This window comes from Canis lupus, chromosome 20 (assembly GCF_048164855.1).
Source record: "Canis lupus baileyi chromosome 20, mCanLup2.hap1, whole genome shotgun sequence".
Taxonomy (NCBI): domain Eukaryota; kingdom Metazoa; phylum Chordata; class Mammalia; order Carnivora; family Canidae; genus Canis; species Canis lupus.
This window is the reverse complement of record NC_132857.1, coordinates 27,247,436-27,273,847: the sequence shown is the minus strand read 5'-3', so window position 1 is coordinate 27,273,847 and position 26,412 is coordinate 27,247,436. Positions and strand designations below refer to the sequence as shown.

The following is a 26,412-nucleotide window of genomic DNA, read 5'->3' as shown; positions in this document are numbered from 1 at the left end:
ACTGGATCCTTGCATTGATTTATAGACTATTTTTCAGTGACACATGTCTCCCCTGAAACCCTTTCCTTGGTCCCTGTTCCTCCATATTGGATTTCTCAACAGAAGCTCTTTAGCTGGTGATCCAGCAATCTCAGATCTCCCCACTGGCAAGTGCAGAAGGAGATGGGGGCAGAGGGGCTTCACATGGCTGGCAGAGTATAAGTTGGCTTACTATCTGGTGAGGCCTGTAAGGGCAAAGATGCCTCCTGCCCTGGCATCACACCCATAGGTCTCTGCCCTGGAGAAACACCAGTTAGGGCCCCAGGTGGCACAGTACCATTCTTTGCAATACTATTACAGAGCCCTGTACACCATCAATAAACAGATGGATAAATGAGGGCAAGTGCACACAGTAGGATCATGCAGAGAAGGTAAAATAGATGTGGATTTACCCACCTCAGTAAGTATTATAATCATTCTGTGGAGAAAAGGAGCATGTTCTGGAGAGATCTAGGCAGTGTGATACCAGTTATATACAGATGAAAACCCAACAAAATGATATTTTAAAATGCTTCTGGTTGAATAAATTTGTAGTAAAAACATCAAAACATGTACAACAATGACAAATAGTAAATTCTTGATAGCCTTTGGGGAAGGAGGAAAGGGTGGGAGATTGAGGAGAGGTCTGCAGGAGACTTTGATGTGTCTGTAATGTCTAATTTCTTAAAATTAAAAGAAAGTCTCCCATTCCACACATCACTAGCTACTGACCTTTCTCTCTCCTCCCCTTTATGGCTGAATTTCTCCAAATAGTCTAGACTTTCTGTCTCCTTGTTCTCAAATCTCGCACATTCCTTAATCTATCCTCATCTGGTATCTGGCCCCCTCAAGACATAGGAACAGCTGTTGCCAAGACCCCCACTGACCTCCAGGTCACTTAATCCGATAGGGAGAAGAAAAACAACACACACACACACACACTGTCTCAAACATAGAAAATGAGTGAATGTGTCATCCAGTTTTAGCAAATCTTAACAGTGTTGCTTATCTGCTTCAGAATTTCTTTTAAGACCTATCCTCCCAGAGTCCCATCTAATGGGTTTCCCTCTGCAGGCTCCTGAGTCTGGTGGTTCTCCTACATCCTACTCCACCATCACTCGGGCTGCAGTTGCCTGTGTGATGGTACAGCCATCCCAAGGTGTGGTTCCACTCAGGCCTCACCACTGACCAGCCTGCACAGGTTCTAAATCATCTGTGCCTCAGTTTCCTCATTCAGGGTTTATTAGGGATTAAATGACCTAAGACACTGTGGCACACTGAGGGTCTGTGTATTCTTTCTGGCTACTGAGTTGACATCTAGGGGTGCACACATCCATCCTCCTTCCTTCAGCATGTTTCATTCTGAGGGCAGAGACAGGCTTCCAAAACTCAAACCTGCCTAGGTCACCACTGTTGTGCCCAAGATCGTGAATCCGAGAAACCACCAAGGAGCCAACACCGATGCAAACACATGAAGGTTTATTTACAAGCTCGAGCTTGGGTCCAAGTATACCCAACAGAGCAGAGCAGGGACTTGGACCCCGAGGTGGGTTTCAGCTTAGTTTTAAGGGCTGGTCTAGGGGACCTCCAGAAGGGCTGGAGGAATTTCTCAAGTTCTGTTTACATTCTGATGTGGGGCTTTCAAGGGCATTGAGCTCTGTTCTTATTCTAATAGGGGCTTCCTGCCCTAGGCTTGGGCTCTGTTCTTATTCTAATATGGGGCTTTCTAGGATGTCAAACTGTAAGCTGTTTTCTTCCTGTAACTGAAGTAAGGTCAAGTTCAGCTCTTATTCACAGGGGCCTGGGATGGCTGTACTTGTGCTAACGCTGGACTTGAAGTGGAATGGCCTTAATTTTCTCGGCCTCCACATTTCCCCCTCTCAGAGGAACCTAAGGAAGGACCCAATCAAGGGTCCAGGTTGCTCTCAGAGTGAGCCAGGGGGAATGATTAAACCAGGATTTTAACCAACCTTGTTGCTGTTCTCGCTCCCATTTACATTCCAGGGAAGAAGCAACATCTTACGTTTAAGGCAGCACATAACCATCCCCACCCCACCCTTTGTTGTAAGAAGACTAAGTCTAATCCCTTTCTATTTTGAAGGACAACCTCAGACTAGGGAGTCTTGGAGGTGGGAAATAAGTGAGAACGGCGCAGTCTTAGCTTTAGGGGATTGTCCTTGTCCGGTTGGCTTTTCCATTCTGGAACAAAGTCCTTGAGAACAGCGTGTGGGTCAGCTGGCTGGACGTGGGTGTAGTGGACCCAGGGAGTAATCCCGTCGACCTTGAGAGCGGTGGGAGTGGTCAGGATCACGGTGTAAGGTCCCTTCCAGCGAGCTTGAAGTGTCCGGTGTTGGTATCTCCGCACGTACACCCAGTCACCTGGCCGATATCGATGGGGGTCCAGGGGTGGCCCAGCCTCATAGAGGGCCCTCAGCTTAGGCCACACCTGCTCATGGGTTCATGACATTTGGAGGGAGAAAAGAAGTTGGTGATCATCAAATTCAGCAAGCACCTCAGGTTTTAAATTGGGCATAACAGGTGGAGGAAGACCGAACATGACCTCGTAGGGAGTCAGTCCCATCTTATATGGGGAGTTCCTCACCCTATATAGGGTGAAGGGGAGGAGAGTCACCCAGTCCCCGCCAGTCTCCAGGGCTAATTTAGTTAAGGTCTCCTTTAATGTTCTGTTCATCCTCTCTACCTGTCCTGAGCTCTGGGGCCTATATGCACAAAGTCATTTCCAATCTGCCCCAAGTACTAGGGCCACTCCCCGTGTTACCTTAGAGACGAATCCTGGGCCATTGCCTGACCCAATCCTAACAGGAAAACCATACCTCGGTAAGATGTCTTCCAGCAGTTTCTTGGTCACGGTCTGTGCCGTTTCATGTTTGGTGGGAAATGCCTCTGTGCATCCTGAAAAAGTATCTACAAACACTAGTAAATACCTGTATCTGTATTTTCCAGGTTTTACCTCAGTGAAGTCCACTTCCCAGTAGGCTCCTGGGCGGTCCCCCCGGAGCCAGGTGCCTGGGTTCGATCCATGGGCGGTGGCATTAGTTAACTGGCATGAGTGGCAGCTTGCCACGATCTGCTCGATCTTTGCTCGAGAGTCTTTAATAGTGATCTTTGTATGTCGTATGAGGTCTCCCATCTTCCTTGTTCCCGTGTGAGGACTCCAATGCGTTTTGGATAGGACTCGCCGTCCCAGTTCTTCTGGCAAGATGATGCTGGAGTCTGCGGCCCTCCACCAGCCACGCAAGCACTGGGTCATAGGCAAGTGTTTGATCCAGTGTAAGTCAGCATCAGTATAGTTGGGGGTGTCCGGCAGGGTCCGTTCCCCCGGATCAGGTCGCGTGGTAGCTAAGACCTGGGTCACCAAAAGGGACGCCTCCTTTGCTTTTAATCAGCTAGCCGGTTTCCCCTGGCTACTGGCGTGTCTGCCTTTTGGTGCCCCGGACAGTGGATGATGGCCAGGGCCTTGGGCAGCCAGAGGGTCCTCAGGAGTTCAAGAATCTCCGTTTTGTTTTTAACAGTCTTTGCCTCTGCTGTCAGACGCTCTCTCTCTCTGTAAAGGGCTCCGTGGATGCGAGCGGTGGCAAAGGCGGACCCGCTGTCGGTGTAGGTGTTTATTCGTTTACCTTCCCCCACGGTCAGCGCCTTGGCCAGTGGGATCAGTTCTGCCCATTGAGCCAACATTCAGGCTGTCAATGGCTCCGCCCAGACGGTCTCCGTCTCCGTGGTCACGGCTGCCCCCGCAAATCGGACTCCTGCTCGGACAAAACTGCTGTCGTCCGTGTACCAGGTGGCATCGGCGTTCGGCAGTGGCTGGTCCTGGAGATCAGCTCTGATTCCATGCACCTGTGCCAAAATTTCTTGACAGTCATGCCGAGGGGGGTCCCAGTCTGGGTTGGGGAGTCGAGAGGCATGGGGTATTGGTGGACCCTGACAGGGTCTGCCCCCGGCTTTTGTTCTATGTATATGGCCGGTCGGTGCCGGCCCAGTTTCTGCCCGCACTTGGGGACTTCCTGCAGCCAACGGTCAATGTCAGTCATTGGGGCTGAGGACATTTGGTGGAGACAATAGAGACGATATTCATCTTCTAAACTCAGGACAAGCACCTGAATCGGGTGCCCCTTCTTGTTTAGGACTTTTGCCCCTTCGGGGTGGAAGCAAATTTGTGCCCCCATCTTGGTGAGCAAATCCCGACCTAACAACGGGTAGGGGCACTCAGGGATGACCATGAAGGAGTGGGATACCCGGCCCGTGCCGAGATCCCCAGTTCTTCGGGTAGTCCATGAGTACTGTTTGGGGCCCGTGGCCCCTTGCACCCATGAAGTCTTGTTCGCCAATTTCCCTTGGGGTTGTAATAAAGCCGAATGTTGTGCCCCAGTGTCCACTAGGAATTCAACAGGTTGCTCCTCCACTTGAAGAGTTACCCTGGGCTCGGGGAGGGGTGCCGAACCCCGACTCCCCTAATCGTCCAGGTCCTCCATCTCCAAGACCTTGGCAGGGGCCTTAGGTCTTTTGTTAGGGCAGCTTTTCACCCAGTGGCCGTCTTCTTTGCAATAAGCACATTGGTTTTTGTTCAGCTTAGGGCACTCCCGAGGGGGACCAGGGCCATCCTCCTTACCTGTCCCTGAAGCCAGCTTCTTGAGGTGCCTCCGTCTTTCCTGTGGGCCATCCATGGTTGTGGCCAGCATCTTGGCCAGGTTTCGGGTCTGCTGGTCACTTAGTTTGGTTTGTTGTTCTTCCGGACTTTCTCTATTATTATAGACTCGTTCTGCTACTATCACTAAGTCCTGCAAGCTCTTCTCTCCCAGTCTCTCTACTCTTTGCAATTTCTTTTTAATGTCCGGAGCGGCCTGGTTAACAAAAGCCATGATAATTGCGGCCTTTGTTTCCGGGGCTTCTGGGTTCATAGGGGTGCACTGCCTAAAAGCCTCTATGACTCCCTCTAAGAAGGTGCTGGACTCTCATCCTTACCCTGCCTCACATCATAGACCTCGGCCAGATTGGGAGGCTTGCGTGGCAGCCTGGACGCCTGCCCCTAGAGTCTGGCGGTGGACCTGGGGTCTCTCCTTACCTTCAGCTGAGTTGTAGTCCCAGGTGGGGCAGGATAAAGGGAAGGCAGCATTTATGAGGTCTGGGTTTTGAGGCAGCTGTCTGCCCTCTCCCAGGACAGACTTCAGGGCTTCCACCTGAATTCGTTCTCTCTCCTCGGTGGTGAAGAAAACCTGCAAGAGCTGTCGGCATCATCCCAAGTAGGCTGGTGGGTAAGGAGAACAGTATCTAAAAGCCCGATTAGACCTCTCGGATTATGAGAGAACTTTGCATTTTGGGTTTTCCAATGATATAAATCACTGGTGGAGAACGGCCAGTGTAACATTAGCTGTCCGCCAGTTCGTCGGGGGCGCGGAGAGGAAGGGCGGTGGAGTCGGTCGCCCCGCATTCGGAGGTGGGGCCGTCAGCTGGGTCTGACCGCGTGTCCCCGCTGCTGGCCCGCGACAGGGACTCCCTCGTCAGGGAGGGGGGCGCCCCTTCTGCAGCCCCCGGTGTCTCCAATGGAAGAGCGGAAGGGGGAGGGGGTGCCCGGTAGGGCGGCGGGAGAATCAGGTCCTCCGGGGAGGAATCCTGGAAGACCGGGTAAAGGGGCGCTTGGGGCGTAGAGTTGGTCTCCTTCTCGGCTTTCCGCAGGGCTAGGATCTCGGTGGGTCCTGCTTTGGGGGGTAAAAATGGTTTTAGCCAAGGAGGGGGATTCTTGATCATGTTCTGCCAGATCAGGATGTAGGGCACCTGGTCAGAGTGGCCGTCCGGTTTGTTCCTGAAGGTCACGGCCTTAACCTGTAAGATAATAGGTAGGTGGGAAGTTCCTTCTCGGGGCCATCCCGGCCAAAGGTTGGCCATTCTGATATGCAATAAATCTGGAATCTCTCTCTCCGTATGTTTATGCTCAGAATACGAGCTCTTTCCCTAGCATCGGAGAAGTGGGAGAGCATAAGAGACAAGGGTGTGGTTTGCGTCTGCCCCTTTATGTCCGCGTCCACACCAAGGCACAGACAGTTATGACAGTTCACAAATAACACAGTCAAACGCACAGTTAACAAGAACACAGTAACACAGACCAGTGTAGGAACAGTTAACAAGGACATAGTAACACAGACAAACGTTCCAGTGCGCGGCGGAGACCAAACAGAAAGTATCCCGAAGGGCTGGCAGCCGGCCCTCCTTACAGACAGGACCCCGTCCTCCCGCTGGGGGCAAGGGACGTCTCCTCAAGACCCCCGGTGGAGGCCCGCTAGCGCGTCCGCCTAAGCCAATGCCGACCTAACACGGATGGGAATTCCTACAGGTTAGAGCTCTCAGAGAATATGCGTGCAAAAGGTGGAAAAAGTTGAGTGCACTCACCACGCGTGAAACCCTCCGGATGGGGTCCTGGGGGTCTCTCGGATTCCGGACGAGCCTCCAAATGTTGTGCCCAAGATTGTGAATCCGAGAAACCACCGAGGAGCCGACACCGATGCAAAAACACGAGGGTTGATTTACAAGCTCGAGCTTGGGTCCAAGGGCACCCGACACAGCGACACAGCAGAGCAGGGACTTGGACCCCGAGGTGGGTTCCAGCTTAGTTTTTATAGGCTGGTCTAGGGGATCTTCAGAAAGGGTGGAGGAATTTCTCAAGTTCTGTTTACATTTTGATATGGGGCTTTCAAGGGCATTGAGCTCTGTTCTCATTCTAATAGGGGCTTCCAGCCCTTGGCTTGGGCTCTGTTCTTATTCTAATATGGGGCTTTCTAGGATGCCAAGCTGTAAGCTGTTTTCTTCCTGTAACTGAAGTAAGGTAAAGTTCAGCTCTTATTCACAGGGACCTGGGATGGCCGTACTTGTGCTAAGGCTGAACTTAAAGTGGAATGGCCTTAATTTTCTCAGCCTCCAGAACCACCACCCTTGCAGGCTTCTCTCTACTGTTTTCAGAATGAATGGCCAGATGCCAGGTCCCTGGCCCTGCCCAGTTCGTCCACACCACCCTCCATTCATCTGCTATTTTTCAACTGAACTCCCCTTCCTATAGGGCCTTTGGATGCACTGTTTCATTCTCCTGGCCTGAAAATCTTTCTTCGCCTCCACTCTGTCGCCTTGTCAGCCTTGAGCCCTTTTAGACACACCAGGTGAGGATCTGTTTGTGTGATGTGTTTTGTTCACAGTGTTTTTACAGTGTATAATTGTACAGTTGTTCATTTATTCAACAGTAAGTTTCTGAGCACTTACTGTGTGCCAGGAACTATGCGTGATGCTGGGACATGGCAGGGAACATAGAGGCCTAGGCCCCATGTCAAAGGAGGCTTCAGTCCCTAAGTGGACAGCTGGGAGCACAATGAGGCTTGCAGAGGAGAGATGCACATGTCATAGAAGTATGCAATAGGGGGATGACCTAATCAGGAGCATCTTAAAGGATTCTTTAAAATACTCTGAAGAATGAATCATAGCTACCTAGAAAGAAGGGAGAAAGAAAAATCCAAGTAGTGGGGACAGCATGTTCAAAGGTTCTAAAGTAGGAAAGAATGTGACATTTTTAAAGAATTTTGATTTAAAGGACAAGTCAGGGAGATGAGGGCCTGAGGGATGCTGGGAGGAAAGAGCATCACAGAGGTAAGGGGCTTTAAGGATCTCAATTGAAGCAGGAAGTCAAGAGAGGCATGCCGGTGATCCCTGCTTCAGACACATTTCAGAGTTGCTGTGTGAGGGCTTGCCTTCCCCTAGGGAGGAATTCCAACCCTTTCCTTTTGCTGCATATCCCTGGGGGCTGTGTGGCCTCTGATCTCCTGCATGTTGCCTCATTGTTGCTGTTGTTTAATTGAGGAAAGCTGTCTACTCCTGGGACTTCTATCTACTTCTTACTGGCTACTGAGACAGCATCATTCCTTTGGGCTGGGATGTTATTTTTAGTTGGATACATTACTACCTCTATAAAGATAATGTTTTATCTTGGAAGGAGTTGTCTACCCCAGAGGAAGTAAGCTGAGAACAGATGTGGGGCCTCTCAGAGTTCTAGGTGGTTTTTGAGAGAGGGGTTTCAGAGCCAATCTTTAGAATTAGAGTCTCCAGTCCTGGCCCATTTAAAGAGAGAGCTCCCATCACTGGCATGTGGATTCCAATGATCAGTAACATCTCTGAGATTGCTCATCATTACTCTCTTTGCTGCATAAGAGTTCTGGGGCAGTCGTGTACCTGAAGGGTTCAAGTTAAAGCTTTTATTTTATTTTTTTTAAGTTAAAGCTTTTTTGATTAAAAAAATATTTACTCTGTTTTTTAAAACTTGCTTACTTACTTACTTTATTTATTTGTTTATTTATTTATTTATTTATTTATTTATTTATTTATTTATTTATTTATTTATTTATTTATTTTTGAGTAATCACTATACCCAATGTGGGGCTCAAACTCATGACCCTGAGATCAAGAGTCAAATGTTCTGATTGAGCCATCCAGGCACCCCACCCCCCAAATAATTACTCATTTTAGAAATTATTAAACCAACATGTTGTCAGGCAAAAAGTAGATCATGACCATTGGCCGGTGGGTCATTAATCTCCAACAATGAGACCTTGGCTGGGGGTAAGGTGGGTCATTAATCTCCAACAATGAGACCTTGGCTGGGGGTAAGGCTTCGTCAGCAGAACCTGCTTGCTTCTCAGAAGGGCAGGGTTGAATAAAGTGCCTGAAGTCAGAGCTATTGTGGGCAGTGAGCCCATGAGGGAGGGGAGTACCCTCCCATCTTCAGACAAAGGGGTGTGCAGCTGAAGAGTCAGGTGCTCATTCACCTAGGAGAGCCCCCATTCTCTTTTCTCATCCACCCACATGAAGAGAATGAAAGGACAACTTGCCCAAGGACACAAACCTGGCTTCAATTTAAGAAAGAAGTGTAGGCAAGGAGTCACCCTGAAGTATTCATTCTGTCCCTTCTCATCACAGCTGAAAGGCCCCTCTCTCAGGAAGCCTTCCTGGATTGTGGTGGTCCGTACTGTTCTCTTTTTCCCCAGCCATCACCTGGGCCTCTGTTTGTGCCCCAAACAGGCTCATTCCTGGGGGTGGATATCTCTACTTTAACAAGACTGATAAAAACAAGTGAGATCTCCTTTTCTCAGCGTGGAGCAGCTGGGATATGCCAGCAGGCTGAGGGAGGGGTGCTTCTGCTTTGAACACCAGTGGATGTGCCTACAAGCTTAACCCCAGCTAGCTTTGCTTTATTTTTTTTTTAATTTTATTTACTTATGATAGTCATACAGAGAGAGAGAGAGGCAGAGACGTAGGCAGAGGGAGAAGCAGGCTTCATGCACCAGGAGCCCGACGTGGGACTCGATCCCGGGTCTCGAGGATCGTGCCCTGGGCCAAAGGCAGGCGCCAAACTGCTGCGCCACCCAGGGATCCCCTAGCTTTGCTTTAGTGTCTTTCGGTAAATGCCCACTGGGGTCAGTGCTTTCTTCTATCTCCAGGGCCTTTACAGATTGTATTAGTCAGGTTCTCCAGAGAAACAGAACCAATAGGATGCATATGTATTTACTTATTTATTTATGAGAGGAATTGACTCATGAGATTATAGGGCCGAGAAATCCTGAAATTTGCCCCCTGCAAGTTGGAGAACCAGGGGAGCCGCTGGTATAATTCAGTCCAAGTCTGGAGGCCTGAGGACTGTGGGGCTGATGATTTCAGTCCTGATTCACATCCAAGTAACTGAGAACCAGGTACTAATGTCTGAGGGCAGGAGAAGGTGAATGTCTCAGGTCAAGCAGAGAGAAAACAAGTTTGCCCTTCACTTTTTTGTTCCCTTCAGGCCCTAACAGAGTGGATGATGTCCACTCACACTGGGAAGGCCATCTGCTCAATCCATCAATTCAAATGCTAACCTTTTCTGGAAACTTTGTCACAGAAATAATTTTTTTTTTTAGCAGCATCTAGGCATCCCTTAGTTCTGTTACGTTGCCACGTAAAATTAACTGTGACACAGATGGTGGTCCTGGGGGTGCTGACACTGGAGCAAGTGGGCCCAATTTCACTAGTCCCTGGACATGTTACTTCCCTCCTGGATAGAGAAGTGGCTGAGAAGCAGCTGCCAGCCTGTGATTGAGGGAAAGTGCCTAAAGGGTAGGGACATCAGGAGACACCCCCAGTTCCCTGGGGCAGCACTGTGGGTGGAGCCCCGGCCCCCATATTCCTTGATTCCCTAGTCCTATCCTTTCTTTCTCAGCCTGTCCTCTCCCTTTCTTGGTTCAGGTTATGAATCCTGGCCTCCCACCAGGTACGTGTGGAGCTTGAAAGGTGAATGGATCCCAGAGCTCTAGCCTCGACACTGGCATTTTCTCCAAGTCCTTGTGGAAGCTCCAGTGCTCAGCTAGAATCAAGAGAGTTGTTTCATTAAGCCATGTTCATCTTCCTGAATTAACACTCATGTCTGGTTTGGATGGCTACCATATCTGCCAGGTGGCAGTGGAGTGGAGGTCCCTCTCTTCTGCCTTCTGTTAATTCCTGTCCCCCAACCCTTTATCTCCTCTCCTCCATCTTCTTCCATCTACTTAGGAGCAGTTATTAAGAATTTTCTGTGTGGCAGCCACTGATTAAGACCATGGGGATGGGGCTGTGAATAAAACCGTACAGCTTCTAAAGCCATGGAGCATGTATTCTGGTGGAGTGAGGTTGACAGGAACAAATAAATGAATAAATGTGAAATACAGCAGGTGGAGATGGTGCTGCAAGAAAAGAAAACATGGAAGGAAGATAGTCATGAGGCTAATGTTATTTTGGATGAGCTGGTCAGGACAGAGTGGTCAGAGGGCATTGATAGAGACCTGGAGACCGGGGGAAGCCTCCATATGGCTCTGAGGAAGATAGCATGTACACAGCATCTCAGGCAGGACCAGTCATGGCAGCAGCACCCGCTCTTTCTTTTTCTTCTATTTCTCTTCTCATTGCAGTGTCAGGAGGCTGAGCTTTCTCTAAGGGCCCTATGGAACAGCTCTAAGCATGGGATGAGCAAGGGTTGGCATCCAGTTTTGTGGACCACCCTGCTGCAGTGTGGAGAATGGATTCCAGGGGTGGGTAAAGCAATCTTGGGAGAGAAGGCTGTGGAGGGGCTGGCGGGCATCAGGGCGGTACTGATTCAAAAGATTCATGTTTAAGAGGCAGAAGATATGGGGTGACTCCAGGTTTCTGATCAGGTCTGCTGATTGAGGTTCACATAATTTAGAGCTGCCTCTGGGATGCCCAGACAAAGTGCCAAAAAGGATGGTGGAGGTCTGAGTCTGAAGACCAGAGAGTTCATTCTGAAAGTTAGTGAGGACATGGAGTACGGTGGAGATGTGATTGCTTGGAGTGAGTACAGTAGGTGAGGGTCTTAGAGACCTGCCTTGTAGCCTAAAGGCTGTTATTGGAAACAGCCTTACAGAGAGTTAAGTAATTAATCCAAAACCAAATCTATCCATCCATCCTTCTACTTATCTACCCATCCATCTAACCATTTATCCATCTATCAACACTTTCTCAAAGTTAAGCATTAAGAATTACTTGTCTATCCTTTTTTTAAAGAGATTTCATTTATTCATTCATGAAAGACAGAGACAGAGAGAGAGAGAGAGAGAGAAGCAGAGACACAGGCATAGGGAGAAGCAGACTCCATGCAGGGAGCCCGATGTGGGACTCGATCCCAGGACTCCAGGATCACTTCCTGGGCCGAAGGCAAATGCCCAACCACTGAGCCACCCAGGCATTCCAATTGCTTGTCTATCCTGAGGAGCTATTTCTTTCTCTGTAACTGACACTTGTTCCCCTTTTCTCTTTGGCCACAAGGAAGATCAGAAACAATGTATATTATGTAGTTAGTTATGCCCTATATAGATGAATTTCAATTCTATTTTCCCTGGCTTTGGCTTCACAATAAATGCACAGCACATACACATACATATTTCTTCTTAATCCTAATTGTTCAATCTAAATGTACCAGTTTAAAGTATGAATTTTCTATAAGTAATCTTTAATGCTGTGCTTAATGAGAAATATTTTATAGTCAAAAATTTATGCAGTTTAGAGAATTTACATTTGGAGTGGACAGGATTTGGCCAGGTATTAAGCAAAATGCTAATTTTTAGTACAGAAATTTAGGATTTAATGATGAATCCAGAGAGGGACTGAGTAGAGGGGGAGGAAAAAAGAAACATATATATTGATGGATATAATGGGTAGGGGCCAAAATAAAAGATTGTACTTTACAATGTTGTTCATATGACCTCACACTTGCATGAATATATAGCAATCATACTCATAATTAAAGTAATAATTTTATTTATAAAATATTATCCTTGTTTTAAAGTATGTCCTAGATTTATACAGATTTCCTGAATTAAAGTGATTTCATACTATATTTCTGTCTATTCATGGTGCCTATATCTCTGTTACAATAATTCAAAATCACTTTTGGTGGTGGTGGGGAGATGTAAATTCTGCTGGTGTATGGGATTAGGAAGCAGCATTTGATGGTGTTGTAGGTTCCAATCCAAAGTGGCTTTGAACAAATGATTTATTTTTTTAAATTTTTTTTACATATAAATTTTTAAATTGGAGTTCAATTTGCCAACATATAGCATAATACCCAGTTCTCATCCCATCAAGTGCCCCCCTCAGTGCCTGTCACCCAGTCACCCCCAATCCCTGCCCACTTCCCCTTCCACCACCCCTTGTTCGTTTCCCAGAGTTAGGAATCTCTCATGTTCTGTCTCCCTTTCTGATGTTTCCCACTCATTTTCTCTCCTTTCCCCGCCATTCCCTTTCACTATTTTTTATATTCCCCAAATGAATGAGACCATATAATGTTTGTCCTTCTCCGATTGACTTACTTCACTCAGCATAATACCCTCCAGTTCCATCCATGTCGAAGCAAATGGTGGGTATTTGTCGTTTCTAATGGCTGAGGAATATTCCATTGTATACATAGACCACATCTTCTTTATCCATTCGTCTTTCGATGGACACTGAGGCTCCTTCCACAGTTTGGCTACTGTGGACATTGCTGCTAGAAACATTCGGGTGCAGGTGTTACATTAATATTAATTGAAGTTCATACTTCACTTCAATTTTCTTGTTTTTTCCTTAAATCCCTTTTTGGTTCCAGGATGCACATTACATTTAGCCATTGAGTCTCCTTAAGCTCCTCTTGGCTATGAGAGTTTCTCAAACTTTCCTTGTTTGTGATGACCTTGACAGTTTTGAGGAATAATAGTTACTTTTTATAGTGTCCCTCAGTTGGAATGTATCTGATGCTTTTTATTATGATTACACTGGAGTTGTGGGTTCTACAAAGGAAGACCACAGGTGAAAGTGCCATTCTCACCACATTACATCAAGAGTAGATTCTCTCAACATAATATATCACTATTAAGGTTAAGCTTGATAACTGGGCTGGGGTCATGTTTGTGAGGTTTCTTCAGTGTAAGGTGACTCTTTTTTTCTTCCCTTCTTTTGTACTACTTGCAAAGAAGTTGCTATGTACAGCTTATGCTTAAGGAATAGTGATTATGTTCTACACCTTTAAGAGTGGATCATCCACATAAATTATTTGTAATTCGTCTTCAAAGGGACTTTTCTCCTTTTGTTTGTTTGTTTGTATCAGTATGGACTCACAGATATTTATTTTACACTTTGGGCTATAAACCAATATTTGTTTACTTACTTGCTCAAATTGTTCCAACTTTGGCCATTAGGAACACTTTCAGTTGGTTTCTGTGTCCCTTTGACATAGCCTGTCATTGTGTGTGTACTCATGTGTGTGTGTTAGCACTTTATTGCTTTCTGGAACTATAATATTTTCCAAGATTATCTTGTATATTTCCTGCCCTAGTCCTAGAATCATTCATTTCTTCAGGGATCCCTGGTTCCTTTTATTGGAGTATGATATTAGAAAATAAGATCCAGGGATCCCTGAGTGGCGCAGCGGTTTGGCGCCTGCCTTTGGCCCAGGGCGCGATCCTGGAGACCCGGGATCGAATCCCACGTCGGGCTCCCAGTGCATGGAGCCTGCTTCTCTCTCTGCCTGTGTCTCTGCCTCTCTCTCTCTCTCTGTGACTATCATAAATAAATAAAAATTAAAAAAAAATTAAAAAAAAAAAAGAAAATAAGATCCAGGTGCTATGTGTGTTCATTGCTATTGGGATACCATTGCTTCTAGGCTTTCTCAGCTGATGGTGCAAGGAAATACATGTGTGTATCCTAACTCCTGTATATATGCATCTCTCTCTCTCTCCATATATATATTATATATATCTATATTAAGCTAAACATGAGTTCATACTGATGTCTCTAATGCATTATCATATGGATCATTCTAGCTTCCTCCCCTTACTTCCTGGTAACCTCCCATTCCAAAAGTGACAAGCCTGGCTCTAGCCATCCTCCATCCATCTACTTAATTTTTTTTTTTTTCATCTACTTAATTTTTAAGAAAACTTCGTCAGTTAGAGTATGGTGCTTATGTACAATTCTTTTTGCCTTTAATCTTAACAGACTCTACTCATTTCCGTAGTTACTTACAGCAGCACCTTTCTCTCCCATCATGAGGAAGAAACAACTTTCATGAAATTCTTTTATTTGTATTACTATTAGATTCTTTTGTCAGAGTCTGCATCCCATCCTGTGCCCTGACCTCCAAAATGATTTAAAAATTTTTTCAGTCATAATTTATTCTCCATATTTAAAATTCTGTGAGTTTGGATAAAATGCATGGTGTCATATATCTTCCATTACAGTATATAGAATAGTTTCATTGCCCTGAAAAATCCTCTGTGCTTTACCTACTCACCCTCTGACCTACCCCTGATGAACTCCTGGAACCTATTTATTTCTTGACTATTAGTTTTATCTTTTCCAGAATGTTATATAAACAGAACCATACAGAATGCACTATTTTCAGATTAGCTTCTTTCAGTTAGTAAAGTGTATTTAAGATTCACTCATATCTTTGCATAACCTTAATTTCTTATAGGTTCATTACATGGCTGAAGATAAATGGGCCCTATCACCCTCAAAATTAATGTTCAAACAAGGATAAAAGTTGCAAAAGAGGTCCACTTCAGTGAAAGCCTCAGTCTTCCCACTTCCACTCTGAGGTACGGGTGGCTTAGCAGCCTCACTACTCATCATTTTGGTCCAGGGCAGAGCTCCAAGCATGCCTGCTTCTGCCACTAACACCCTGCTTTGGGCCTTTCTAAGAAGGCGAGGGGCTGATATTCACCTTCCATGGCATGCTGAGGCAGAGTTCAGAGAGCTCCTCAAGGAAGATCCTGACCACCACTGACTGTGTTAGCTAAATGAAAGGGGAGATACTTCTACTTACCAGGTCGACTATCCTTCTTACCCTATGCCTTCATCTGGGTGAATTCCTCCTTCTAATAGTTTCATCCATCTATTCACTCAGTTATTTGTGCATCAGGTGTTCATTACCTGCCATATATTGGCCACCAGAAGATACATAGATGACCATATAGATAGCATCTATGTATAGATGCTATAACTGCTGTTCCCAGCAGTCATGTACGACTTTTTCACAATTGCAGTAAAGAGTGATAAAGCTTCGAATGCGCATAGGAACAAATAACTTTGTCCAGGGTCCCAGGAAAACTTTTTTGGCCTACTGATGTTTTGAAGGACGAGAAGGGACTTGCTTTGTGAAGAGGATAGAAAAAATATCTTATGCATAGAGAAAAGGTGTGTAAAGGCCAGAAGGTAAGAGACAGCTTGGGGTTTTCAAGTAGTTAAAAGACATTTGGCAAGATTGGGGCACAGAATGAATGAGAGAGAGGTAAGAGCCAGATCAAAGGGGCCAGTTCAGGTCAGAGAAGTTAGGGTCCACTTAAACCTTCCTAATGATTTAGAGATTTTATTCTAAGGTTGAACAGAAGCTTTTAAAAAGTAAGCAGAGATGTGGCTGCCTGCTCAGATTGTGTTTCTGAAGGACCACATCACTATGAAGACTGGGTTGCAAAGTGAGAACCAGGGAGCCTGTGAGGAGGTTCTGGTTGTTAATGAAGAGTGGTGCAGGGGGGATGGAGAGGGTAGGGATTCAAGAGAGGCTCATCACAGAAAACCTTTTCCTAGGTCCCCTCATAGAGCATTCCTCAATCAGGTCTGCAGAGAGCCCCTCGTCTTGGTAACACTTTATTATCCTTATCCTACTTTAGTTGTCTCCTAGTCCTACGCACTGCCTGACATCCTGTCATCCTAATCACTTCATATCACTCATGTTACATTTTCTGCAACACTGGTTTGCAATTCTGCACAGTTGCTGGATTAAAACTAAGGAAGGGTTTCATTCTATCCTCCTGGCCCCCAACCACATCCCTTTTCCTTCCTCATCACTCACTGGCTTCTCACATTCTATAACCTTCTGGTGACTTTTTTGGGGAAAACATTTAGCCTAGTTTAAGAGCTTTCTGATGGCCTCACAAATGTTGCTGCTGGTTATGGTTTCATGCCTTCCTAGCCTCAGGCAGATTGGTATTATGACTTGGCTTTTGCCATGCTTGCATCTTGGTACCTCCATTTTAATCAGGGGTCATGTTTCTCTTGCCCCTCCTTCTACTTCTGTCCTACAGAGAAGAGCAACACAAGTGATTTTCAAAGATCCAATGCTCCTCTCTCCAATTTCTGTTGGTGGTAAGATTGTCCTTTGGGATATTTTGAAAGATGCTGTTAGAGTGTAGTTGACAGGGTTTCTGTCAAGCCCTATGGGGATCATGCTAACAGTTAGCTCTGTGGATGCTGATAGGAAAAACCTGATTCCTGGACCAAAGATGCAAGATTATGTTACTCACAGTGAAAGCAGAAACCAGAGCATGAGCATGTTGTTGGCTTCTTTGCCTCCTAGTCCTTTGGAGGATGCAATGGGCCCAGATCTGTGTGACTCAGGCAGTGGGTTTGTGTTGCAGCTGAAAAGTCCAGGCTTTTTTGAGCAAGTAGTAAGCATTACAGCAAGCAACCGTTGCATGTAGTGTGGTCATGCTGTGATTACCCTGACCTGCTTAGGTGCCTTGGAAATTGCCCAGAATTCAGAGATTGATCCACTCAGTGTAGTATGTCACCCTCAGCAAGACTGCATGGATGCCAGACCCATGGCAGACTGTCATTCCCAACTGGCACATATTATCGATCTACCCCAATGTTTTTATCTCCTAAAATCTCCTAAAGACATCTCTGACTTCTCAGCCTTATTTTTCCTGGGCTTTCCCTGAGCTGAAACTCCAGCGACCCTCTGAGCTAACAGGTAGGGCTGCTTCCAGCTGCTGGGCCAGCACACTACATCCAGAATGTGAGTGGAGAAGCCCATAAGAACAAACTCCACACACCTGGAATCATACTTATTCTTTGATCCATTGCCAATATGCATGACCGTTCATTTTCCCTTGAGTTTTACTGATGTAAATTAGCATCCATTGGTGTCCCAGTTTTCCTTTTTAGCTAACCTGGGATATTTTGGACTCTGGGGAGTGGTTGGGTTAGGACATGAGAAGAATTGGGGTCTCTGTCCCTAGCAAGGTTGTTAAAGAACAATCAAGTGAGGCAGGAAGAGACTGGAAGGACATCAAGCCAGGCCCCAAGATACTTAGTGAGGGAGGAGGGCTGAACACTGCTTGATCTCACTGAGCCTCACTTGGTCCTATGTCCCAGGAGAGGCCAGCATGATCTTAGGGAAGCAAAATTCAGGTCATGCCACCCCCACCTCAGTGCTTCCCATCACATTCAGAATAAACCCTCAGCTCTACCCTATGGCTGATGACATTCAACATCATGGTAGCTTAGCTTCATCTTTCCCCACTTCATTCACTGTGCTCTGGCCATGTGGGACTTCCTCATGCTTCTAGCACAATAAATTGGCTCTTAGATCCTCTTTAAATGTCCCCTCCAACATGCTAATATGAGCTTCTCTCAGTCATTTTCTAACATCATTTTCTTCATGGCACTAATTCCATGTAAAATAGATTTACCAGTTTCTTGTTTATTGATACTTCCCGCCCCCCCAGAATGTCAGGTCATGTGAGCAGAAACCTGCCCCCATTGCTTACTGTTGGATAAAATTGGCCTTCATGTATAGAATGGTGGTGTGGACAGGTTCTGCTGGTCATATTGTTTACTTTTGCAAAAGCTGCTGAGCCTCATTTTGACCCAGTGTGTCCTGATCTTGGCATCCCCAAGGTTGATGTTGCCCTATCTCATTGCCTTCTGCTTCACCTTCTACTTGCCCTGCATACATGGCTAATGCCTTAGCCTGATACTCTGCAGACCTGTGAGACACAGTTCCCAGTGGCCTGTCAGGGAGGCATCTGTGTCTGGCAGCTCTCCCCTCATTCACACATTCAGCAGACTGCAGCAAGCAGTAGACTGTGTGCTGCCCCTCTGAAGCAGAGAGGGAAATACTACAGGGTTAGGTAATCAAATAATTATTTGAGCCTCATATTTTTCTTCTACTTGGATACCCCTCCAGCACCCAGAGAGTTTTTGGTGGGTTGCCTCTGCAGGGTCCCTCCCAGGCCTGCCTGCTCCTGACAAAACTCAATACCACAACTTTCTGCCTACTACCAAAGCAGCCTGACGTGGACTCCCTGCCCACAGAGCATGGGACGTGAAAACGGATCTGACTCCTCAGCACATCCTGATGCTTGCGGCTGGTCATAGCTTGATTCTTGACTCTTCTGAAATAACATATAAATGTTATTTCACATATCCTGAGTATGTGGAAAGGACACTGAAATAGAAATTGACCAATCAAAATTCTACTTCTCAATCTGGTGTCTATTAGCTGTGTGACTTTGAGCACTTATCTTCTCTGAACCTCACTTTTCTTGTCTAGAAAATGGAGACCCAAACATCTTTTCTAAATACCTTTCAGGAGAGTGCTAAGTAGAAAATAAGAGTGTGCATTTGAAATCACTTTGTAAAGGTCGGTGTTTAGCATTCAAAAAGCAAATAGTGGGCATTTCTAATCCTTTGGCAGGTGGATGGCAATGCTTTGGGTTTGTCTTGCTGGTTACAGTGGGGTTTGGTGTTAGTAATTCCAGGTTAGAATCCTGGCTTGATCGTAGGGTGAGTGTCTCAACTTTGGTTTTCCCATTGGTGGAATAAAGATAATACCAGCAGCATAGATTTGTGGTGAGGGTGAGAAATAAAAAGCTCCCATTGTTGTCCTTGGTTAGCTTTGCAAGTGCTCAGGGTTCTTCCTTTCTTTCAGTCTCTTTGGAGTTTGTTAAAAATTCTATGTCTTCCTACCCAGGCCTTTGCTAAAGAAGTGGCATCTGTCACTTTCAGCTCTGAGGTGGCCTGACAACCAGTGGAAGGAGAGTGCACAGCACAGAGGATAGACTTCCTGGCTGTTTCTGGTTCTTGAGGGGCAACATTTCACTTGCCAGCATGACCCTGATCATGGAGATAATTCTGCACAACAGGACGGCAATGAACAATCATGCTGATAAACAGATGACTGTGAGTAGTGAAAGATGTTTCCAGAAAAGCATTCTGAATACAGTATTTATGGACTCAAGTTGTTACTGGGATATTTATAGACTTTATGCAAATATAAAGCATATGGTGTGCTCTTCCAAAAATATTCCTTCAAGTAAGCTGTGTACAGTGCTAGCTATGCTGCTCTTTCATCTGAAGATGTTCTCTAGCACATATGTAGGGAATATCACTCCAATTTGCAGAAAATGGGGTTGGACAACTCTCTCTAGGGCACTGTCTCTAGGTAAAAGTCTATACTCTTTGGCTGACATTGCCCTGATCCAGACTCTAGGGCTCATGCAAGGGTGCTGTGTTGTGAAATGTGTGATTGAATTTTTCCTTCTCTTCCTGTTCCTTGACATGTGGAGATCATTATAGGGTATGCAGTAGGAAGCAACAAATACATATTTAAGAACAATCTGGAAGAAGATCCCTTGTGTCTCTAACCTTCAGTTTGTATGGGCAAGCCTGTGTGGGTATACCAGGACATGCTCTGCATCTTGCATCAAGCCACCATTGCCACTGGAAAGATGTGATCTTTGTTTAGAATATGCTCCATGGTAACAGGGATCAGAATCAACACCTCACCAGGGACACATCATGTCCTAAAAACGGTGGTTTCCATACATCATTCAGTTAAACTCGGGGCCAGGGTATTCCAGTGTGAGCAGCACATGGGTGGATTCTACACCAAGAAAGGCAGTTTGAAAACAGAAACCATCTAATGGTCATGCTGAGCAGAGTGGTACCTCTGTTACAGAAGGCTTTTAGACTATCTAATTTTCTTGGACATTAAGAGCAGACATGTGAAAAAAAAAAGAGCAGACATGAATTTGCCTTTTTTGATTATAATACACAAAACACTCAAGGTTTTGAAGTAATGGAGGAGTCTAAATTAATATAAGCCTTTTGGAAAGTAAATTGTGCCAAGCACCACGGAATGGCTCACATTTTAGCATCACATTTTGGCACATTTTAGCATCATAATTTTCTTGAATAACCTACATAGGAACACGGTTTCATGCTAAGGGTGTTATTAACATTGCTATTGTGGAAGTGTGTATGGGAAGACAACAGAGAAATAGTTGGACTATTCAGTACCAAGGAAATCACTCAGAAAACTATCACATAGCCACTAAAATACTATTATGTGGCTATTAAAATTAGGTTTATTTGAAATTACATACAAATAAACAAGTATTTCTTATTACTATTTTTTGAAAGAAAGATGCAAAATTAGATATATAAGCACAACTACAAAAAATCTATGGCTATAGCACTTCAAATTGGAAAACAGACATTCAAATGACTTATTAGTGGACACTTGGGGAAAAGGTTCAAGCTCACTACTAATGAATGGCATACAAATTTTAAAAGGCAAGTAATTATTTTTCAGCTATTAAGTTAACAAGGATTCAGGAAACAACAATGAAATAAATACTTGGTGTTGGTGAGATACAATGAAGCTAGTGCATTTATTTATTTTGCTTTAGATTATCTAGAAAATAGCATCCTTATTTTTTACAGCCTAACGTTGTTTTGGTATGTATTATATCTGAATAATTTCAAACATATCAATATTGGTTAATTGACATAATGTAAATGGAAAGATATTAGTAAAAATTATTTTATTTGTGGATGGGACAAGAATTGAATAACTGGCTTCTATATTTCTATCAAAAATAGCACCCTTATTGAGATATCGTTCACATACTATACAATTAGTTCACTTAAAGTGTATTATTGTTCAGTAGTTTTTAGTATATTCACACAGTTGTGCACTCATCACAATAAATATTAGAACATTTTTATCAGCTTGAAGAGAAATCTCCTATCTACTAGAAGTTATCCTATCCCCTACTTCCTCCCAGCCATACCAAGCTCTAGGTAATGAATAACCTACTTTCTATTTCTATAGACAGATCTGCATGTATTTCACATAAATGGAATTGTATATGTGATCCCTTGTGCCTGGCTACTTTCATTAGTACAATGTCTTCAAGGTTTATCTGTGTTGTAGTATGTATCAGCATTTCACTCCCTTTTTAAAATCCCCCTCCTTTTTAGTATCAAATAATATTCCATTGTGTGGATATGCCACATTTTACTTATCCATTCATCAGTCCATTAGGTGGACATTTGGGTGGTTTCTACTTTTTGATGATTATGAATAATGCTGCTATGAATGTTGTAGAACTTTTTGTGTGAATCTATGCATTAATTTCTCTTTGGTATATATCTAGCAATAGAATTTGTGAATGAAAAAAAAAAAAAAGAATTTGTGAATGATATGGTAACTCCATGTTCAACATTTTTAGGAACTGCCAAACTGTTTTCCAAAACAGTTGAGCCACTTTACATTTTCAACAGTGATGTATGAGAATTCCAATTTCTCCATATCCTCATCATCACTTGTTTTTTCTGTTTTTTATTTTTCTGTATTATAGTGGGAGTAAAATGGTATCTCATTGAAATTTTGATTTGCATTTCCCTAACAGTTTTTATGTACTTATTGGTGCTTTTATTTACTAATGATCCATTTGTGTATTTTTAGAGAAGTGTCCTTTTATGTATATTATATATTCTATGTTAAAATATATTCCTTTTTCATGGAACACCTTGGTGGTCTTTTAAGTGTTGGACTCTTGATATCATCTCAGGTCATGATCTTAGGGTGGTGAGACAGAGCCCCATGTCAGGCTCTGCACTGGGTGTGGAGCCTGCTTAAGATTCTCTCTCTCCTTCTCCCCTTGCCCATCCCCCCACACCTTCTCATTCATGAGCACTGTCCCTCTCTCAAAATAAATAAATAAATAAATAAATAAATAAATAAATAAATAAATAAAGTCCTTTTTCTCATTTTAATTGGGTAGTCTTATATTATTGAATAATGAGAGTTCTTTATATATATTCCAGATAGAAGATCCTCATTGGATACATGATTCACAAAATTTTTTCCCATTCTGTGTGTTGTTATTTCACTTTTTTTCACTATGTCCATATTGTCCTTTGAAGCACAAAATTTTAAAGTTTTGATAAAGTCCAATTTATCTATTTTTTTCTTTTGTTACCTATGCTTTTTTTGGGTCATGTCTAAGAAAGTTTTGCCTAACCTGGGATTATGAACTTTTATGTATATATATTTCTTCTCAGGACTTCATTGTTTTTCTTATCTGTAAATCCATGATCCATTTGAGTTAGTTTTTGTGTATGCTGTGAAAAAGAAGTCTAACTTCATTCTTTTGAATGTGTATATCCAGTTGACCCAGCATCATTCGAAAGACTTGAATTGAATCGTCCTGACATCATTGTAAAGAATCAATTAACTGTAAATGTAGTAAGTTTTTTTAAATAGGAAAGTGAGTTCTACAACGTTCTTTTTTTCAAGAATGGGTCCCTTGAATTTTAGGATCAGCTTATCAACTTCTGCAAAAAAGTGAGCTGGAATTTTAAAAGAGATATCATTGAATCTTAAATCAATTTGGGGAGTATTACCATTGTAATAACATATCTTCAGATCCATGAATGTGGGATATCTTTCCATGTATTTAGATTTTCTTTAAGGTTTTTCTATGTCTTCTAGTTTTCAGAGTAAACATTTTGTACTTAAATACATTTATTTGTTAAATCTATTCCTATGTTTTCTTTTTGAGACTATTGTTAATTGGATTTTCTTAATTTCATTTTTTGGATTGTTCATTGCCAGTATATAGAATCACGACTGATTTTTGTAAATTGATGTTATATCTTGCAACCTTGGTAAACTTATTTTATTGTTCTATAGATTTGTTGGGAGGAGTTTCCTTAGGATTTTCTGTATATAAAATTATGTCATCTGAAAATAGAAGTAGTTTTATTTCTTCCTTTCCAATATAGATTTCCTTCCTTCCTTCCTTCCTTCCTTCCTTCCTTCCTTCCTTCCTTCCTTCCTTCCTTCCTTCCTTCCTTCCTTCCTTCCTTCCTTCTTTCCTTTCTCATTGCCTTAGCTAGACCTTTAACACAATGTTGAATAGAAGTGGTGACAATACATATCTTTGTCTTGTTCCTGATCTTAGAAGGAAAACATTTTGTCTTTTACTATTAAATATTAGCTGTGGCTTTTCAAAAAATTAATGTCCATTATCAGGTTGAGGAGATTCAATTCTATTGCTACGTGGTGAGTGGTTTTATCATGAAAGGGTGTGGGAGTTTTGCCAAATGCTTTTTTCTTTATGTATTGATATGATCATGTGGCTTTTGTCCTTTATTCTATTGATATGTATGTTACATGAACTGATTTTTATTTGTGAGACCAGCCTTGCATTCCTAGAATAAATCCCACTTAGTCATGGTGTATAATCTTTAAAGATGTGGTGGGATTCAGTTTTCTAGGTTTTATTGAGAATTTTTATGTTTATATTCTTACAAGGATTTGGCCTATTATTTCCTTTTACTATAATAATTTTCTATGGTTTGGGTACTATGGTAATATTGCCTCATAGGATGACTTGGTAAGTATACTGTTCTCCTATATTTTTGGGAAGATTTTGTGAAGAACTGGTCATTTTTTCTTTAAATGCTTGATAAAATGCACCAGTGAAACTGTGTAACTTGGGCTTAACTTAGGGGAACTTTTTAAAATTACTAATTTGATCACTGGTTATAGGTATATTCAGAGGTTCTATTTCTTCTTTTCAGTTTCAATATTTTGTGTCTGTCTAAGAGTTTGTTATTTCAACTAATTTATCTACTTTATTGGTATAATACTGTGTATAGTATTCTCTTACAGTCCTTTTTATTTCTTCTAAAGTTGTTAGTAATGTCCCTACTTTTATTCCTGATTTTTGTAATTTGAGTCTTCTCTTTATTTTTTTCCTCCTGGTCAGTTTAATTAAACTTTCATCAATTTTGTTGTTTTTCAAAGGTCTAACTTTTGGTTTTGCTTATTTTCTTATTCACTATTCCATTAACTTCTCTAACCTTTATTGTTTCTTTCTTTATACTTGCTTTAGATTTAGTTTGCTCTTTTTCAAGTGTCTTAAGGTGTAAGGTTAGGTTACTAATTTGAAGTCCTTAACAATGTACATTTACAGCTATAATTTCTCATATGAGCCTACTTTGTATCATTTATAAGCTTTAGAAGATTGTATTTTCATTTCATTTATGTCAGAACATTTTACAACTCCCCTTTGATTGCTTCTTTGATACACAGGTTATTCAAGAATGTGCTACTTAAATTTCCATGTGTTTATGAATTTTCCAAATTTCCTAATGTTACTGATTTCCAATTTCAATCCATTATGGTGGGATTGAAATAATTTAAATTATATAATTTAATACTGAGGCTTGTTTTCTAGCTTCAAACATGATCTGGAGATGTTGCTTGTATCCTTGAGAAGAATCTCTTATTTTGTTATGCAGATGTCTATTAGTTGGTTTTCAGTGTGGTTAATTTATATTAATTCCTTATTAATATTCTGCCGAATTGTTCTATCCATTATGGAAAGTTTGGTATTGGAGTCTATCATTATTAAATTATCAATTTTTTCTTTTGCAATTTTATAATTTTTTTTCATGTATTTTAGGGCATTGTTGTTAGGTACATACATGTTTATAATTGGTATATATTTTATATATACATATATTGTATGGTAAAGAATTTGGCTTTGCCTAAAGATATGTCTGGTCTTTGCTTTAAGCTTCTGGGAAGTAATCTATGTCAAATTTAATAGAATTGTCTGTGTTTATTTTTATTTATTTTTACTTTTTTAAAGATTTTATTTAATTATTCATGAGATACACACACAGAGAGAGAGAGAGAGAGAGAGAGATTGAGAGGCAGAGACACAGGCAGATGGAGAAGCAGGCTCCATGCAGGGAGCCCGACGGGGGACTTGATCCTGGGTCTCCAGGATTATGCCCCAGGCCGAAGGCAGGCGCCAAATGGCAGAGCCACCTGGGCCGCCCTTGTCTTTGTTTAGGTTGAGAACTGGCCACTCCACATCTTAGTATGGGGCTGGCCACATATGATAATCTTAGAGTAGTGGCCAGCCATATCAGGAAGACTAATTATGTGATATAATGTGGGAGGTTGAGTCATCTGTTATCAGTAATTTTGGACACTAATTTAGGTCATATGGGCAATCAGTAAGTCAATCACGCTTACCATTATGGACTCCCAATAAAATTTCTGGAAACTGAGATGAACTACTGAGCTTCCCTGATGGGCATTAGTTTGTACATATTGTTACACATTGATGCTGGCAGATTAACACATTGACTCCACAGGGGAAGGGCACCAGAAGCTTTGCATTTGGGATACTTTCAGGTTCTGTCTTATATGTCTCTTCCATTGGCTGCTTTTAATCTGTATCCTTTCCCTGCAATCAATCATAATTGTGAGCATAATAGCTTTCAGTGAGTTTTATGAGTCCTTGTGAATTTTCAAAACTGAGAGTGGTTTTGGCAACCCTGGAAATTTGCAGTTGGTGTCAGGGTGGGGGCAGTCTTGTGTAGGATGTTCCCTCAAGCTTTGTAGTTTGGCTAATTCTAGGTATATATGCCCAATACCAAAATCTCTGTGATTTGATTGTATATTTTATAATTTATTATTGTTATTGATATAGTGGGATTTACATCTTTTTGTTTTTGTTTCCTGTCTTATGTATTTCTGTTTTTTGTATTCCTCCTTTACTGCTGTCCTTTGTATTAAGTGAATATATTGTAATGTAAAATTCTAATTACTTTTATTTTATTTTTTCACTATGTAGTTGTTCTAGGGGCCATCATATACATCTTATAGAATTCACTTCAGATATATCAAAACTTATTCAACTTATTCAAGACTTATTCAACTTATTCAACTGAAAAATCATATCTATCTAT

The 26,412-nt window shown here is 42.8% G+C and overlaps 1 long non-coding RNA gene across 1 annotated transcript in view; it reads left to right on the top strand.

Annotated features, from left to right (window-relative positions):
- The window catches only part of LOC140612078 (uncharacterized), a 153,509-nt gene that overhangs the window by 61,566 nt on the left and 65,531 nt on the right, over positions 1–26,412 (top strand). Inside the window, exon 2 of the long non-coding RNA XR_012013393.1 lies at positions 19,322–19,530. This is a non-coding gene — a long non-coding RNA (uncharacterized lncRNA). The remainder of the gene's footprint in view (positions 1–19,321; positions 19,531–26,412) is intronic.